Genomic DNA, 20056 nt, shown 5'->3' on the forward strand with positions numbered 1-20056 from the left:
TTTTGTTTTTTATTTGTTTTATTCTATTGGCTGAACTAGATGGACTTTTTTCCAGTCAGGCTAACTATGTAACTACATAACTATCATGACTCAGGGTAATGATTTAGACTTTTTAGGTGAACATATCATTAACATTCAAAATTTACTTAAATCAATATCACATGCCAGTAGTCCCAAATATTGTTATCATTTTGAGTACTTTTTTTTACTAAGGAATGCAGTCTAATACTTGCAATCAGGCAGATCCTGTCTATAATGCCTGGTACACACAGTAAGGTTTTTTTTTTTCATTTAAACCAGTAGGCTGAATGAAAAAAACACTGAGGAGATTTCTCTGCTAACTTTACAATGTTAGTATTGCAATCTCCCTACTGAACTATTGTGATCTTTATTCAGTGATGGGGTTATTCATTTTAAAATATTAGCTCTTTGTGTATTTTCTGTCCCTCATCTTTACTTTCACAAAATTCTTATAATCTAACAATTTACAATCTTGGTATAGTGCTTATAGAGTGTGAGTCACTTTGGTTTTGGGTATGTTGTTTTAACACAAATTAAAAATGCAATGGAAAAAAGAATTTATAGTTTATGGTTTTGAAAACTGGTATATATGAAAAATACTATTTTCTTCCCTTGAATTGTTATTTTCTAGATTATTGGTCTTAAGTCACTTTTTAGCTGCAGGGCCAATACATTAAAGAAGAAATGGCAATCCTAACATACTAATTATAATAAAATATACAGCTGTGGAAATTAAATTTTACTCAAGTTCAACATTTTTAACCTCACATATGCATTATGATTTTTACAAAAACAAATGTTTACTTTACTCTAGCTACAAAACAGCCTTATAAAAGTAGGCACTGTTTTCAACACCACATAAAGCAATGCTCTGTGTAAAAACACAGCAGGCATCATGACTGGGGATGGTTCCTTCAGACTAGGCTGTAGGGTTATAAAGGGGTTAGGTGATGGCAGAAGGACAGGACAGTGAAGGGGCGTGATTTGGATTGTGGTGACAGATTATTGGTAGGAGGAAGAAAAAGGAGGGGACTCCTGCATCATGTTATGTCCCGTGACATACTGGTCACTCAGTTGGTGCCCTTCCATGGAGAAAGAAGTCCCCTTCGCTCAGCTTTCTTGCACTTCTGCCCCCCCATGTGCACCCCCCCTTCCATCCCATCCCCTTCTCCTATAGTGGAGCAGCTTCTCGCCCATGTCCGCTTGGCAGCTGAGCAGTGTGGAGAAGACTGGCTGCAGGGTCTGGTTGCTGGCCTCCCCCAACCGGCTGCTGAGGTCCGACCACACCATGTCCGCTGCCCTGCTTCCTGCCTCAGTCCATCCTCTTCAGCATTTAGCATCAGAGGAGAGCTGCCGCTGCTCAGAGATCCTCCTCAGGCCACGTGGATCCCACTGCTGGGTCCTCTGTGCGTGTGGAGCTGGCCAGAGTTACAGGGGGCGGGGCTCTCACCCTGTCAGCGCTCTGCTCTGGCATCCCAACTTCTCTTCCTGATCAACACAGGCTAAGTAAATGAGGAGAGCAGTACCAGATCCAGCCAGCTTAACCCCTGCATGTCCACAGGTGAGTGCCTCTAATGTCCTGTCCTCACCTCCTATTACCTCCACTCTGTCTCGGCTGTCTCCCGCTCTTCCCCTTGGCTCCCTTTTGTGGCTGGCTATGGAACAGAAGCTGCCATCTACTGCTTGTCTGCCTACACAGCCCAGTGCTCTCCTACTCCCTGTCCTCCAGTCCTTTCTCTCCTTCTCTGCACAGGTACTTGATGGAAGGCTGGCTCCCCCACCCCCTCCTTCTCAGGGATCACTTGGAGTGGCTAGCTTGGGGGGTTCTGCATTTCTCCCAGTTGTTTTGCTCTCTGCTTCCTTTTCACAGGTACCACAGTCAAGTGGGATGTGCAGCAAGCACCTCCCATGACTTCTGCGATGGACTTCCGGAGTGGCATGACGGTGGCCTTGGGATCATCAGGCACCGATGGGCCGAATCCCAATTGTCCGGTTGGGGGGATGAAGTGCCTGCGCCTCCCATAGGTGAGCTCTCACACTCCAATGTTTGTACACCCATTCCTGCGACACTGGATGTGGGGGTTCACGGGTTCATGCAAGGTTTCAGGGCTTTGGTGGAGGATTTGGAGGCTGGTCTGCGAACCCTAGCGTGGTATGGGATTTGTCATGGTGTGGTTCATCACTGCAGGTTCCCTTGTCCACAATGCCTGCAGCGGGGATTTCATCTGCAGTAGATTCTCATCCGGTCGGGGTTCTCGCGTCTGGGGTGTCCTCCATGTCGGCGATTTGTACCTCTGCACCGGGTACTGTTACGCTGCCTGATCGAACACAATGGTTAAAAAAACATCCATGATATACTTGGTATTTTAGAACAATTGATGTAAAAAAAATCTGAGTTTAGTTGCACTTTAAATATAATTTAATTATACTTAAATATTTTTTCAGACAAACTTTCATGAATAATATTTAAATAATACCTATTTCCATTTGTTTTGAATATCATTTGTTGCCTATTACAACTTTAAACAGTTATTCCGAATTTACTTCAAAGAAGAGCCCAAGGCTAACTGAAATACAGAATATTACAAAAATGAGGAGCTGTTAAAATTACAAAAAAAAAAAGCAATAAAAATGAAATATAGCCTTTTTAATATCTTTAGATATGCACTTGGAAGAAGTCAACTTAATGTAAACAATTTTGTCAGAGTGAACTATTGTATTAAAGACATTTCATTCAATAGATTAAAAAATGGGGAAAAAGAAATGGCAACAATTAGAAGCTGAATAATGCTCTTATTTTATGCTCTCTTTTCTTATTACCTATGATTTGCATTTTACCCGGTTTGGAAAATAAACTTTTAATCTTAAGCAGGCCATAGTTGAGTAGAAAAATTAACAAAAATTCAGGTAGACAGATCATTTGATTTTCTGCATAATTATGGTGCCCGTTGAGACAGGTGATTTTTATGTCGTCATTGAAACTGAACAAATGCACATATTTGGTGGTATTTTATCACCACTGTTTTTTGTGCTATAAATGAAAAAAGACCAAAAAGTTTGAAAAAACCCTTTTTTTTTTGCTATGAAACATATCCCATGAAAATTAAAAATAAATTTCTTCACAAATTCAGGCCAAAATGTATTCTGTGGCATGTCTTTGGTAAGAAAAAATCCCAATAAGGAGATATTAAATGGTTTTGCATAAAAATGATAAGTTCTACTTAATTTTTTTTTAATTTTATACTAGTAATGGCAGCGATCAGCAATTTCTAGCCAGACTATAAATTGCAAAGCAGGGAGACAAAAACTGACACATCCCTGCTGTCAGCAGAGAGATCTGTGTTGTTCACCAACACAGATCTCTCAACCGTCACTATCTCCGATGATTGGCGGGTCGCGGCAGTGAATCACTTGTCAGGACCTGCTTTTTGGCATGTCTGGAAAAGCAAAATCATGTAAATATATGTGATTTTGTACAGCACATTAGCAGTAAAGCTACAAAAATTCTGTAGCACTGTAGCAGTAAAGCTACAATACGATGTTGGCAACTGGTTAATAGGGGACTTGTTCAAGAATAAAAAAAAAGAAATGTGCATCAGCTGAAGGAATCAATCGGAAAAAATTTAAATTAAATGTAAATTTAGATTTTTCTTTGAGCAATCATTCATATTTTTCTACACATCTGTGGCCTGCCTTATATGTGCCCACACACAGTATTTGTGAATAATATTTGCCCCCCCTTTCCCACAATTATTTGGTACAGTCCAGTGACCATCGTTTTGTTAGAATGACACTTCCGTGACAACCAACAGTAAAGGCTCCAGGATCTCCTGCAGGTAAAATTTAGTTTATTTTGCTTTTAAGTTTGTTCCTTAAAACATGCAAACAGTACCAGGGATATGTAGGGAAAAATAAACAGTGACAAGTTTTTTATGGGTGGAATGTTTGCTGGACAATTGTCAATCTGCAAACCTGAACATAGCACCCAAACTTGTTAAAAGCCATAAGCTGAATTTTGTTATTAAGTACATAGAACCCCTTTTTACTTATTCACTAAAAATAACATGGTAAATACACACACACACCATCAATAAAGTCCCTTATTAAAAAGTCCCATGGTGTAAATCCATCTTTAATCACATATCTAGTGATGTAAATACATCTTCAATGCCCTGCTGAGAAAAACAATGGCCCATTGTAAGAAGCCTTCCTTAACCAGTTCCCAACCACAGTATAGCCAAAGGACAGCTACAGTGTGGTCAGCTAGTTCTGGGAGGGTGTCCATGGATGTCCTCTCAGAATTACACCCCCCGCATGCATCATGGGGCACACATCTGTGATCTCTGTGTCCTTTGGACACAGCTGATCATGTGTTCAGGTAAAGGGCCAGTCAGAGCAGTCTTTTAATATGTATCTGATCACAGCGTAAATAGGAAACGCTGGTTAGCGGCAGTCCTTTCCTCACACTGACAGTGCGCGAGGACAGGATAGCTGGTAAGCAGCATTTCTTAGAGAGGACATCTATCAGTGCCCATCAGTGTGGCTAACAGCACACATCAGTGTTGAGTCCAGTGACCATCAGTGCTGGCTATCAGTGCCTCCTCAGTGCTGGCTGTCAGTGCCCATCAGTGATGTCTGTCAGTGTCCATCAGTACTGCCTATCAGTGTCACCTATCAATGCCCATCAGTGCCGTCTATTGGTGCAGCCTCATCAGTGCCTCCTCATCAGTGCAACCTCATCAGTGCCCATCAGTGCAGCCTCATCAGAGCACATCAGTGAAAAAGAAAAAACACTTATTTACAAAAACTTTATAACAGAAACTAAGCAAAAATTTTTTCCCCAAAAATTTTTTAGTTTGTTAATCAAAAAATAAAAACCTCAGTGGTGATTAAATACCACCAAAAAAGCTTTATTTGTCTCAAAAATGATAAAAAATTTAGTTGGGGTACAGTGTTGCATGATCACGCAATTGTCATTAAAAGTGTGAGAGCTCTGAAAGCTGAAAACTGGCCTGGGCAGGAAGGGGGTAAAAGTGCCCAGTAAGCAAGTGATTAATCTAATATCTGCTTATTGACATATGTATGAATGTGTTGGATCTTAATAGAATAATTGAGCTGTTATATTCCTATTTGTTCTAGATTGGGAAAAGTAAGATAAACAGACTTTTATCTATGTGAATACATATACTGTATGTATTTAAATATATAGGCTTAGTTTTTCTGTACACTCTAGCAACATGTGGTGGTAAATAATCATGAATTGGCTGGCTTTCCTTTCCCCATCACTGTTGGTAGGAAACTAAAGTTTTTCTGTGGAGTGGCTATTAAAAGTGTAATAATCTATTTCATATAAGTTAAGAATACAAGTTTAATACTGTAATATTTCTCTATTAAGATATTTATATAAGATAGAATTTTACATTAAGTATATTTATATTGATATAAAAACTTTTAGGATCGTGATCATAATGTAAAAGTTTTTAAAACTTGGAGATTCCTTTATTAGTTTGAACAGGGTTCATTATAGTGTGCCATAGCGTAGAGTCTACCTCTATCCATGTGTTTAAACCAGCACCATGAAATCCCCTGGTCTGCAGAAAAGGGTGCAAGCCTTTGCTCATAACAGGTTGTCCTATGTCAACAAATGTATTGTACCCTAGGTCCCTTAATGGTTTAGTATTAGGTTTTGGGATGAGGTGTTCCTATGCAGAGAGTGGGATATTAATTTGGATTTTGAGAGAGGAGTCGAGCAATGAGTTCGAGCCTGTTATCCAAGCTTCCAAAGTTGCGGTAATAGAAGGCAAAAATGTAGTTAAAATTTTGGGAGAAACTGATCTAGCTAGAAGTAGGGCCCATAGGTCTTTATTAGGGATCGCATTCTGTTATATTTGCACCCATAATTTGTCTGTAGGGACAAACCATTCTGGATGTTCGTCTAAGATTGATGCATAATAATGTTTAGATAAAACAGGCAGACCAAGTCCACCTTTCGATTGGTGTTTGGTAAGAGCCAGGAAGGGGATCCGATGTTTCTTCCCTTTCCAGACAAATCTTTTTATGGCCACCTCTAATTTATGGAAATAGGCTTGGAGAATGAGAATTGGGATCGTTCTGAAATAATACAATATCTTGGGGAAAATTAGCATCTTAAATGCTGCTATTCTACCTATCCACGATGTTTCGAATTTGTCAAGCCTCTGCATCTCCAGCAAGATGGATTGGTATAGTTTTTCAAAGTTATTTTTGAAAGTATGGGATGACGGGGTAGATATGCAAATACCAAGATAGTCTAATTTTTTACTAGACCATTGATAAGGAACTTTTTCTTTAAGTGAACACAGGGGACCTTTCATTATTGCAAATGGGAGGGCGCAGGATTTGGTGATGCTGAGTTTATAATAAGATACTTTGCTAAAGGACTGCAAGGAGGCTGAAATTTCTGTGAGGGACTGCATCAGATCAGTAACAGTAAGGATTACATCGTCCACAAACAGTCCAATTTTATGAGAGGTGGACGCTACTTGGATACCTGATATCCGTGAGTTGATTCTGATCTCAGTCGCTAGGGGTTCCATCACCAGCGAAAAGATGATAGGAGATAAAGGGCAACCCTGTCTTGTACCGTTGGTAATATTAAAGGGAGTGGATAGGGCATTAGACGTGAATACCTGGGCGGAGGGGACAGTATATAATGCCATATTGGCTGACTTTATAAAACCAGTCATCCCAAACTTGGTTAGGGTAGCCTCCAAATATTGCCAGTGGACCCTATCAAATGCCTTCTCGGCGTCCAGCGCCAAAAACACAGCTTGGAGTCTCCTTGACTCGACTAAGTGCAACAGGTTGAGTATTCTACGGGTGCCATCCGCAGCCTGTCTGCCTTTTACAAACCCCAACTAGTCAGCCTCAATAAGAAGGGGAGTAATATTTAATAAACGATTAGCTAGAATTTTAGCATATATTTTACGATCTGTGTTTTAAAGCGAGATTGGTTTAAAATTTTGGGGGCAGTCAGGAGCCTTCCCTGGTTTAGGCAAAGTAACTATAATAGCTTTTATCATCTCTGATGGGAATGTGGATTTAAGCACTGCTTCATCGTAAGTTCTTTTGAGGTGGGGCACTAGGATGGATTGGAATTCCTTATAGTATTCCTCTGTGAAGCTATCCGCCCCCGGGGATTTCCCTTTAGGCAAAGCCTTTATAGCCGCGTGTATCTCGCTTTCCAGTATGGGTTTATTGAGTCCTTCCAATTTCTGACTCAATAATTTAGGCAATGACAGTTTGTCTAAAAATCCATGGATAAGTTCTGGGGTTGTGGGGTGGTAGGGTCCTCTTTAAGATTATATAGTTACTTCCGGTTCCGGCGCCGGATGCTGTAACACGCGGGACCCACGGCTCCCGGGATCCCGGCTATACAAAGCCTAACAACAGCCTCGGGGACCCCGCCTTCCAGCCCTAGGGTGCTCCTTACCTTCCGGCAGTGGCCCCAGCATGGAGTGGTACCTTCTTCCGGCGCAGTCTGGCCACGAGTCGGCGGCTAGAGCGGAGGGATGCGGCTCTCCCCCTACTGCAGCCAAGATGGCCGACGATGCCTGTCACAGTATGGACACAGGCAAGGAGCGGGATCACACTCAGGGAGCCGGCATAATTGAATCTCCCACCAACCTCACTGCCTCTCCACTCCCTTTTGGTACTGACTGCCTTACTGAGCACTATAACAAGATAGCACAGGCAGTGTCCTCTATCTTGCTCCCTAATATCACTCAGGCTGTAGATAGAGCAGTCACAATGGGGATTGAACAGCTGAGAAAAGATCTAAGTGATCATTCTAAACTATTATCTGAGGCTGAACAGTGTTTATCTGATTTAGAAGATGAAGTCCATTCAATGCAAGCGGGTACATCACAATCCAATAGTATACAGCAAAGTATTTTGGATAAAATCGAAGATTTGGAAAATCGATCAAGTAGGAATAACCTACGCATTGTGGGTCTTCCAGAATCTTTCAATACTGGATCTCTCCCCGACCTATGCTCAGCACGGATCCCGGCGGCGTTAGGCCTATCCTCCTCCTGCCAGGTCGAGAGAGCTCACCGCCTGGGGCCTCCATCTACCGAGCGCCGAACGCCACGTTCAGTGATTGTCCGCTATCTCAACTATGCTGACCGCGTAGCGATCCTCACCTCTTTCCGTAACTCACGCTCTTTGCAGATTGAGGGTCACAAATTATTGCTATTTGCGGATTACTCGCAGGAAGTGTCGTGTAAACGGAAAGCATTCCAGCAAGTATGTGCCACTCTTTATCAGAAAGGAATAAAGTTCACATTGCTGTATCCGGCCACGTTACGATTCACTGCACCATCTAGGGTCTCCAAATCTTTGTCCATCCTGAAGAAGCCCACCAATATCTCCGAGATCACCTAGCCGAAGCAACACAGCAGGCGGGTAGAAATTTTGGTCCCAGAGATCAGCGCAGTCCCCGCAAAGACCCACCTAAACGTCAATGCATCATTGCATCTTCCTCCAAAGCTCGTCCGCCTTGAAGGTTTAGGAGGCCATTGGCCATTGGTCTCTACATTAAAGCTTCAAGCTTTTCTCTTGATCCGATTGGCTCAGATGAAAGAGCTTTCTATTTGTTTTTTTATTTTTGAATGGTATCTTTTTACATACTGAAATGCTCACACATTCTAAAGTCTGAGCCTGTTCGGTTGTTCAGCACTAGATGTTTTAAGCATTATCTGTTTGGCACAGGGCCTTTGCATTGTCACCTACTTCAATGTCATGTTTTATTTACATATATGCCTGAATTTTACTTCCTCCTTCCCGCATTTTCCTTGCTCCATACATCGGCAGTGCTGCGGGGGTGGGATGCTGGAGCCGCTGTCGGGAGTACGTTTGAGGGACGCCCTCACGTATCCTTAGCAATTATAACTTGGTCCCAAAGGCAGGCTCCTTTCACTGCTACTCCCGGTCACGCTGACGTTGGTGGATACATCATGCGGAATGACGTGAAGTCCTTTATACTGTATTGGTATATTATATGTTTTGTATTTTTGTTGGGCTTTACTAGGGCCCCTGCTCTTGTCTTCGCTTTCTCTCCTCTTTATTCTCTCCAATCCCACTTTTTCTTCTTTGGAGATCTCCGTCGTCTTCTGAGACCAGATTTACACCACTCACATTCGCCTAATGAAGTAGCGCTAATTGTTGCTACATCTCTAATTGGTAAGTCCCTTATCTTCTTATCACATACCTTATCCCAGCTAGAATGACACGTATTTTTTCCTGGAATGTTAAAGGCCTCAGATCCCCTCACAAACGCATGGCAGTACTAAGACATCTGCGGCGCTTACGCGCGGATATAGCTCTACTCCAAGAGACTCATCTTACACAGCCTGACTTTGTCCGTATGCGAAAACTCTGGGTGGGTCACGTCTTCGGCTCCTCTTCCCTTAATAATAAAGCAGGGGTACTTATTCTTATCCACAAGAGACTTAATCCTGAATTGGTCTCTGTGGATGCAGATGCCGAAGGCCGTTTCATAGCAGCACATGTCAAAATAGGACCCTAAGAGTTGGTCCTTGCCAACATATATGCACCCAACTCCTCGACGAGGCAGGTTTTTCAGGGCCTGTCTTCACGGCTGGCACCCTATATCCACAAGCCGCTTGTCTTGGGAGGTGACTTTAATTCTGTTATGCAGGAGCAGGAGGATAAGTCGCAGAGTGTTGACCGAGACTCTCGCTCTACTCAGCCTCCCCGTCCAATGCCCACATTACTTGGTAGCTTCGTTGAAGCTATGCAATTTACTGATATATGGCGCTTGACACACCCAGATGGTAGAAATTACACTTTCTATTCTCCCGTTCACCACTCTTTATCACGAATCAATTATATTTTTTGCAACCCCACAACGCTGGAACATGTTGTATCATCTACCATACATGACATAGCCATATCAGATCACTCTCCAATTTCTATCATTCTAAATTTCTTAGATCCTACACCGCACCCTAGGATATGGCGCTTTCCCTCGTTTTTGGCGAATAATCAGGAGCTTTCCCGGCAGCTACAAAACACCTGGGCAGATTTCCAATCTACTAATGCGGCTCATGTCTCTAATCCAAATTTATTTTGGGATACGGGGAAGGCGGTATTACGTGGTAAAATTATTGCTTTTACGCCCGCATATAAAAAAAGAATTCTGCATCATTTCACGGAAGCTAGTAACCTTCTTAGACTGACTCAGCGAAGGATGAGGGACTCAAATACGCAGGACAATAGGACAGCTTGGGCGGACGCTAAAAACCAGTTCGACACATGGGCGGCAGCACAGGAAACACTACATCACTCATACCTTGACTTACAGTATCACAGGTTTGGTAACAAACCAGGCAAACTTCTGGCACGCCTGTGTAGGAAGCCTTTTACCCCCACGCAATTCACCTCTCTAAAGGATTCTCAGTGGATACTTAAACAATCTTCGGAAGAGATTATATATATTCTGGAAAGTTTTTACGCAAATTTATATGGGTCGGACCGTATAGACCAGGCACGGGCACACTCCTTTCTTGACAGTGTACATCTACCACAAATAGATCCAATAGCACTGCAATCTCTAAATGCCCCGATATCACAAGCGGATATTTGTCTAGCTATTAGTTCCTTAGCCAATGGTAAAGCTCCAGGCCCGGACGGGTACACTTCTGAATTTTATAAACTTATGGATAAAACCCTCTCTCCTACTCTACAGCTGGTATATTAGTCTATTCAGGAGAGCGAGGTATATCTCCCATCAGCTTCGCAAGCCCAGGTTAAATTAATAGCCAAAAAAGGCAAGGACCCCTCGGACCCTGGTTCTTATCGTCCGATTTCTCTCCTTAATCTAGATGCAAAGATTCTTTCTAAAATTGTAGCTAACCGATTGGCCATCATTTTACCCACCCTTATTCATCCTTCTCAAGCGGGCTTTAAGGGGCGCTCGGCCACCTCAAATATCCGCAAAGTGCTCACAGTTCTACATCAGGCTAAAAATAACCCATTACAGGATCTAGCGATTATTTCCCTTGACGATGAAAAAGCTTTTGACAATGTAAGTTTTCAATGGCTTTATTCGGTCCTCACTAAATTTGGCTTTTCCGGACCGTTCACGCGTTTAATTCAGGCTATGTATTCCGCCCCGACAGCTCAGGTAGTGGCGGCGGGGAAAATATCCAATCCCATTCCATTACATAAGGGAACAAGACAAGGCTGTCCATTGTCCCCCCTGCTTTTCAACTTAGCTTTAGAACCCTTAGCCTGCTTCTTGTTGTTTCAATCACAACTTCATGGCATTCAAATTGCCCAACAAGATCTTCGTCTAGCTTTATTTGCGGACGACATACTAATATTCACCTCCAACCCGACTCTAGACTTACCATACATTCAGTCCGTTTTCGCAGATTTTCGGTGCTGCTCGGGTCTCCGTATTAACTTTGCGAAGAGTGAGGTTCTGCCCTTATATCACGCTCAACTCCCTGAGTGGGCCGGCAACTCACTTTTTAAAATTAATACGAACCATATCACTTATCTAGGTATTAAAATTGGGAAATTAGCCTCGTCCCTTTATTCTCTTAACTATTGGCCAGTAATTCAAAAAATTTTAGGGGAATTGGAAATGTGGAAAGAACTGCCATTATCACTTATGGGTAGAGCCCACCTCTTCAAGATGACGAGTTTTCCGAAGCTTCTGTATCCTCTTCAAACTATCCCTCTCCTGCTCAAGCACGCGGATATAGTCAGGCTGAATAAAGCGATTTCTAGTTTCTTATGGAGGGGGCGCCGTCCACGAATAGCTATATATAATTTGTTTCTTCCTAGATGTGAGGGTGGTCTGGGCCTTCCCAACATTAGGCTCTACAATCTATCTTGTATTTTACGGGTATGTATAGATTGGGTCTCCCGTTCATCCATGTTTTCTAATTACCGACTCTAATCTGCCATGGTGAGTCCATATGATCTGTCGGCCCTTTTACATTCTAATTCTGCCTCACTTCCTCCACATCTTAAACACAATCCACTCATACGGGATACCCTCTTCACATGGAGGGAGGTCAGACGTAGACTAGGAGTTTCTCCCTGGCTGTCTTGCTTTCTCCCTATCCATCACAATCCTTCCTTTTCTGTCTCTCAACATCATGCAGCTTATGAAAAGTGGTATGACCAGGGTCTTAGACTTGTAAGTCAGTTGTATGACTCAGCATCAGGATCCCCCCTTCCGTTCCAACAAATTCTTAGCTCATTTGACTTACCTTCCCATCATTTTTTGTATATCTTGCAAGTTAGGAATTATGTGAAATCCATAGTGCAAAACAAGTCCACTCGCTTTTGCTCAACTATGATAGAAGTCCTTGTAAGGAATCAAAAATACAACATATCCAATATATATGGTCAACTATCTATGCACTATGCAAAACCGCTGGAATCTTATACTTCCGTCAAAACGTGGATACGAGACTTTGACAATGTCTTCACCGCGGAGCAAATGCTCACAGGTTTTAATACTACCTGTGCGTTCAATACGAACAAATTTTGGAAGGAGCAGCAATTCAAAATTATGCATCATGCCTATATTCCTTGCCTGTACTCCCGAGCAGACTTGTAAAATATCGTATTGTCTCGATATTTTATTAACTTGTATTGATGAGAAATGTTCAGATAGAAAGTCCTTCCACTTCTTGCATAAACTCAAAAAGATGATTTAATAATAACGTTGCATAAAATTAGAAATAAAATATTGGCATACAGAATGTTTAAATAATGTCCAAAAAAATATAGTTAAGTTCTTGATAATAAGATTGTATATATGTATATGTGTATGTGTGTGTGTGTCTCAAGGCTTCTAGCAAAGAGTGTCCTTAAAAAGTCTTTGTTCTGCTCTTAAAAGAGCAATCCAGCCCCCACCATCTCCTAAAAGTGGGTTGGTATTCTCTTGTAGTCCCACTAAGATAATTGACACCAACAGAGGTATTAAAACAAAACCTCCAATCTACTTCTCTCAAAGTCTGAGTGTAACTTTATCTCTTACATAGATGGAGGAGGATGGGGGAAGGTATAGCTAATTGCTCTCATATGTGGCTTGAATGTAAAGGAAAAACCCAAGATATATGTTCATATGTATATTCACAGACTATGAAGTCTAATTACTTACTTTTCCCAATCTAGAACAAATATAAATATAATAACTCAATTATTCTATTAAGATCCAACTCATCCATACATATGTTAGTACTGTTAATAAGAGGATATTAGATATTAGGTTAAGGAAAGCTTCTAACATTTCCCTCTCAAAATGATCGATTTTATCGAATCTTAATCATTTTCCTTATCTTAATCCATTTATACACATTCTCGTCACTTTCGTATCCATTCATGCGTTTTTGGATCTTAAGATAATTGATCTGAACTTATCTTTAATTTGATTCTATAATGGGAAAACAAATTCTTTGATAAACCTTTTGTTATGTATCACATAAAAATATTTTTACCCTTATTATTTTCCTTTCCTTTCACCAAATAATTCATCCCCTTAATAAATGTATAACTGTAACACTATAGTACAATACTTTAAAATATGTCACTTAAAAAATAGATGTTTCATATTTTCCCTCCAAAATGTGTGTAGCACACAGTTCTATAATCCACTACATCTTTTCAAATTACCTTATCAACATTTAACCATAACATATGTTCTCTAACTTCAATCCATACATGTATATCAAATGATTTTTTTAAAACATACATATAACAATGTAAAGCTTGCCTAAGTTTTTCTATATGTACCTTAGAAAAACTTATCTCTAGCTTAATTAACAACAGATGTTCTAACTAAGTAGAGTGACTCTGTTTAACCCTTTCACTTCTAAAAATACATAGTGTGTGATTGCAAATGGTCATGTGAAAACTGATCTCATCTTGATATGGTAAACATATCATGTCAAAATAAAATGTACACACAAAAAAACCAATATATCTGATGAATGAATTATTTCATCAGTAGTCAAAAAGTAAATTGTTTTATACGTTCTTCCTCTATGAGATGCCTTGAGATGTCTTGTCTTCTTTTAGCGCTCTGTAAAGTTAAAATAACTTTATTGAACATAAAAAGAACAACAAAAACAATGATGAATGAAATTCTTGTTGCAAAGCTTCTTCCAGAATAAATTTCCTTCTTGGAAAATGTATTATCATCTGAAAGGTTTAGAAATATTTGAGTTTTCTTCCTTTAACAGTTACTCTTAGGTCATTTCCTGTAGCAGAAATGCAGTATCATTATTTTGGCATTGATAACTTTACATGGATTAATCCTCTTACATTTATCTGTTAATATTACATATCACAATCACAAACATTTCTAGTCATGACATGGAAGACATATTTTGATTATAACACTTCTTATTGACTTGTAGTGTTCTATTTTAGAATGCGGGCACTTCCGCCTAACAGTACTAGGATTGCTGGTTCAAATCCCAACCACGGCACCACCTGCCTGGAGCTTACATGTTCTCCCTGTGCCTGCGTGGGTTTCCTCCAGGTACTCCGGTTTCCTTCCACACTCCAAAGTCATGTTGGTAGGAGAATTGGTTCCTATCTAAATTGGCCCTAGTATGTGTATGTATGACTGTGAGTTAGGGAAATTAGATTGTACACCCCTTGAGGGTTAGGGACTTATGTGAATGTACTATATATGTAAAAAGCACTACGTAAATTGATGACGCTATATAAGTACCTGAAATAAACAAAAATAAATATAACAGGACGCTACATCTCCATTATTGGTCATGAATCAAAACCTTGGTTTCAAAACCAAAGAAAGGTTTTGTATCAACCCAGAGATGACAAAAGATCATGCCTTTGATCTTATCTCTATAAAATTGGAAAAATGCGTAACTGTTTTCTGTATTGTCTCACTTCTTGTAGTGTAAGACTGATCTGCAGTAATACATACTGGTTTCAAACTTTTCTCAGTTCCTATGTTGAAAACATGAGGTACAAACTTCTCACTTACAGCTGTACAAACATGTGTTGGTATGTTTTCCTGAAAATGTCTTTTTGTTACATCTATCTGAATGTGTTTGGATGACAGTATTTTGTACCATATAGGATAATTTTCACGATAATTTTCTGTTGAACCATCTTCCTCTAGGAGTTTCAGTGATGAGTCAGGTGTCTGTAATATGATCTTACTAGATTTAACAATGTGTTCAGTTACCTTGACTGCAAAGAAAACACTTAACAATTTTTTCATATGTGCATCAAAGTTTTTCTCCATATTTGTCAAAGTTCTTGAGAAGAAACCTATTATTTTCTGATTACCTTCTTTTAATTGTGACAAAGTTGCTGAGATTGCATTATTGGAAACATTGGTTTCTAAAACAAAAGGAATTTTACTACAAAACTCAACAGTATTTAATGTAGTAGCATTCTGCAAATCCCATTTCAATAGTTCAAAAGCTTCTTTCTCAGTTTGATCCCATTGGTCAAACATACCATCTTTTTGTTTAAAACGATCAAATAATGATCTAGACTTCTCTGCAAAATTGGGTATAAAATCTTTACAATGATTTACTTCGCTCAAAAACTGATGCAAAGCCTTGCGATTTGTTGGAATTGGATAAGCAGAAATAGTGCTAACTTTTTCTTGCAACAACTGTCTCTGTCCATGACTAATTTGCATATGAAGGAATTCCACCTGTCTTTTCATCAACTGAACTTTCTCTGTATTCAATTTCAATCCTGCTGTTTGTAACAACGTAAATATTTCAGACAAAAGAGTGATATGCTCAGTTATATTTTGTGTAGACAAGAGAAGCTTGTCTACATGCTGGACAATACATTCTGGCCTAGAGAATTTAGATAATATTTTTCCCAAATACTCATGAACAATTCCATCACTTATATCCAAGCCTGGGGCTAATCTTGTGAATGTATATGTTTCTTTGTTGAAGCTAAAAGCAAACTTATATTGACAACTCTTAGCAAACGGTACTGACAAATGGCTATTGGCGATTTCAAGTACAGAGAATATTTTGGCCTTGGCATCCAGATGTGACATTATGTTACAATCAGGAACAATAGATTTGTTATTTGTGATGCATTTGTTCAATGTCCTGAAATCAACTGATAAAGAATATGAATTATCAGCTTTGATAGGCCAAATACAATTATTCACCACTGATTGTACTTTCTTTAAAATTCCTTGCTGTAAAAACTCATCTACAATGGAAGAAATTGGATTAATTGATTCTAATGGCAATTTGTATTGAGGTTGAGGCTTAGGGTCTCTACCTTCAATGTCAACTTCAAAATTTGTAAACAAACCTACATCATTTTTTCTTTGACTCCAAAGATCTTTATGTGATCTAACCAATTGTTCCAATTCAAGATTGGTTCCTGTATGTGGCCATTTATGATCTGAAGACATGTCAGCAGTTGCTGTACAAATACTTCCAACATTACAGTACATGGAAGAATCAATTAATGTTGATTTGGGCCTTCCACATTCATCCAATAAAATTGGAGCAACATATTCCAACGGTAAGGAAGAAGAATCTCGATTTGATCCTGATTTAAATTTCGGCAATGGCAATAAACCATTCCTATTAATGACAACAGCACTGTTTACCATATTATTTAAGCTGTTGTTGACTCTCAGTGAACTGATCTTTTTAACTTCTGAGGCATAAGGCAACTCAGACAGACTATTGTTGGAACATGGAGGAGCAAATTGTTCAGAAATTATATTTTGGTCTTCTAATTCCAAAGCTTTTCTTTGTAAATCTAATTTATAATGAATACAATCTCTTTTCAAATGACCAAATCGTTTACAATAGAAACAAATAGTATTTCCTGTCTGCTCTGAGACTCTCGTCCTGCCTGTGACGTATTCATAATCATAACTGGGTGTGGCTAAGCACATGGTCTCTCTCTGTTCTCCATTTTGAACAATTAAACTTTCCTTCTTCTGATTGTTTAATTTAAGTTGTCTCCTAACTGTATCAATAACTTTGGCTGCGTGATCTAAATCATTTTTTCCAGTAGCAATAATAAAAGATGCTGGATCAAGGATTTTAAGATTAAGTTCTGCAGCTTTATCCCTTAATTTTCTCTTACACATTTCTTCCTGATTGGTAGGATCTCCTTCTACAGACTGAATCTCTGGTACAAAAGATTTTTGTTTCTCTGCCTTAGTATTCACACAAATTCATTTTACATCATTCTGCAGGTCAGATAACTGAATGTCTTTTGTTTGAATTGCACTTTGCAGATCATCTATTTGCTGAGTCAAAATCTGGCAATTAGCACATACACTGCTCTGATCTTGCTTCATTACACAAGCAGCAGTCTTAGGAACATCAAAAATCATGGCATTAAAAACATTAACTAACTTCATTACATTTCTAACTTGTTTGCTCAGTTTCTTAAAGGAAAACTTAGATTTTTCTATCTTAATATTAGCCTGTAAGCATTCATTATACATGTACCGCCAAAGTTCATCATCTTTAACAAATGTAGACAGATTCTTGAATTCTAACTTACTCTCTCTAGATAATTCATCAATAAAATCCATTACTTACCAATTAAGAAGGTCTTTCTTTACATAACGCGTCTTTTCTCTCTTGGCGGGAAATGACATCACCAAGGAACAGCGTTTCTTGCAATTGCGCAAAATTCTCACCAATTCTGCTTTTAGGTTCTCGATTATGCCAACGATTCATCTGTTGAAGACTTTTACTTCTCCTGAAAGCTTGATTTCATATTTTGCTGAGTTTGCAAACATCTTCCCTCTCACCAAGGTGAAAGAGAAAAAAGTCAAAAATAATCGATTGTCGGAAACTAATCGAACTGGAGGCTCGCCACTGTAAAATATCGTATTGTCTCGATATTTTATTAACTTGTATTGATGAGAAATGTTCAGATAGAAAGTCCTTCCACTTCTTGCATAAACTCAAAAAGATGATTTAATAATAACGTTGCATAAAATTAGAATAAAATATTGGCATACAGAATGTTTAAATAATGTCCAAAAAAATATAGTTAAGTTCTTGATAATAAGATTGTATATATGTATATGTGTGTGTGTGTGTGTGTCTCAAGGCTTCTAGCAAAGAGTGTCCTTAAAAAGTCTTTGTTCTGCTCTTAAAAGAGCAATCCAGCCCCCACCATCTCCTAAAAGTGGGTTGGTATTCTCTTGTAGTCCCACTAAGATAATTGACACCAACAGAGGTATTAAAACAAAACCTCCGATCTACTTCTCTCAAAGTCTGAGTGTAACTTTATCTCTTACATAGATGGGGGAGGATGGGGGAAGGTATAGCTAATTGCTCTCATATGTGGCTTGAATGTAAAGGAAAAACCCAAGATATATGTTCATATGTATATTCACAGACTATGAAGTCTAATTACTTACTTTTCCCAATCTAGAACAAATATAAATATAATAACTCAATTATTCTATTAAGATCCAACTCATCCATACATATGTTAGTACTGTTAATAAGAAGATATTAGATATTAGGTTAAGGAAAGCTTCTAACAAGACTCATTGATCTCTACATGTCCGCTCTGTGGTTCATATAAACCGTCACTACACCACAGATTCTGGAATTGTCCACTGGTCTGTGCCTTCTGGAACCAACTTTTGAACTTTGTGCTTTTCATCACTTCTCTCCAGTTACCTAGAGATCCGCTGCTTCTTCTTTTTGGCAATTTCGAAATATCAGTCTCTGCTGCCACACCCCGCCATCTTGCTTTGTTCAGAGCAACCAAACCATGGCTATCCATTTGCTTGATGGCGGCGAGAAGGTCTATTTTGAAAAAATGGGTCTCCAACTGTCCGCCTACCATCTCGGACGTCAAATTGGAACTCAACTTTCTACTTCGATTGGATCGGCTTGGTCTGCATATAGCTCCTTCCACAACAGGAGTGGAAAAGTTCAACCGCAAGTGGGGTCAATATGTTTCAAAAGTACTCCCTACTTTGGAGCCCCAGCACCCCTCTCATGGTTTTATAAACTAGATTTAAGCTAGTTTCCAGGGTATTCCTGATGCATGGTGTTACTTAAGGGGTCAACTGGTTGCTACATTATTAATGCTGTGTTCCTCTCAGAAATCTCCTTTGCTCTCGCTTTGCTCTCCTTCCACTTCGCCACTCTGGCCTATTATTCTCTCTCTTATCTTCCTTGCTGACCCACATGAAGTGGTCCCCTACTAGCACATCTTTATACATACTGATGCGCTGCTTCTCACTATACTTTACTATACTATTACTCTATCAGTCTATTACTTCTTTATCCTAATCTCTATCTCCTGGCATGTTCTCATGGTCCTCTGGCCTCAGACTTCTGGTACATAACTTCTTGTACTCCAGTTCTCCCTCTTTCCTTCCCTTTTGGCATATTCTTTATATGCTGGCTTTTTCAGCTCCTTGGTCTTATGGTCCTTCTACCCTATATTTTCACTTTCCCTTCACTTCTTACTCTCATGCACGATGACCTCCCTATTGGTCGATATGACAAATGGTTAACATTGCTCACGTCGCTTACTCTTTTTGCTTTACGTATGATTATATATATATGTGATTTTTCGAAATCCTGCATATTTTAACTTCAAGCCCTTGTACCCTGATATATTACATGTTCTATATTTTCTCTTAGATACTCTTTCTTTCCAAACTTCTCTAATCCCTCTCGGATTCTTTCGGGGCTTCTGTAATATGTTTATGAGTAAAATTGTTATCCTGGAATTTATTCATCTGATATGGCATGTTGCCACGCTATGAATACTGACAAACCTCATCATTGGTTATTTTGTGTGTACAATAAAACCCAATAAAGTTTATTCGATATAGGGTCCACAATTAACGTTAATTTAGATTTAGACTGTCTGATGGCAAGATATCTCGCGAGCATTTTACCCGCTTTATTCCCTTGTGTATAAAAAGTAGTTTTAGCTTTTTTCAAGTTTTTAGCATGACTCCATGACATAAGGATCCTAAGTT

The 20056-nt window shown here is 39.4% G+C and overlaps 1 long non-coding RNA gene across 1 annotated transcript; it reads right to left on the reverse strand.

Annotated features, from left to right (window-relative positions):
- Window positions 1-14131: 14131 nt before the first annotated feature.
- Window positions 14132-17763, reverse strand: LOC149474376 (uncharacterized). Its single transcript, XR_016309177.1, has 2 exons — window positions 17634-17763; window positions 14132-14306 (listed from the first exon to the last, which is right to left on the reverse strand). It is a non-coding gene; the product is annotated as an uncharacterized LOC149474376 (long non-coding RNA).
- Between the last annotated feature and the right edge of the window lie 2293 nt (window positions 17764-20056).

This window comes from Staurois parvus, unplaced genomic scaffold (genome assembly GCF_062004578.1).
Source record: "Staurois parvus isolate SC_StPar_1 unplaced genomic scaffold, SC_StPar_1.0 ptg000006l, whole genome shotgun sequence".
In the NCBI taxonomy this organism is placed as follows: Eukaryota; Metazoa; Chordata; class Amphibia; order Anura; family Ranidae; genus Staurois; species Staurois parvus.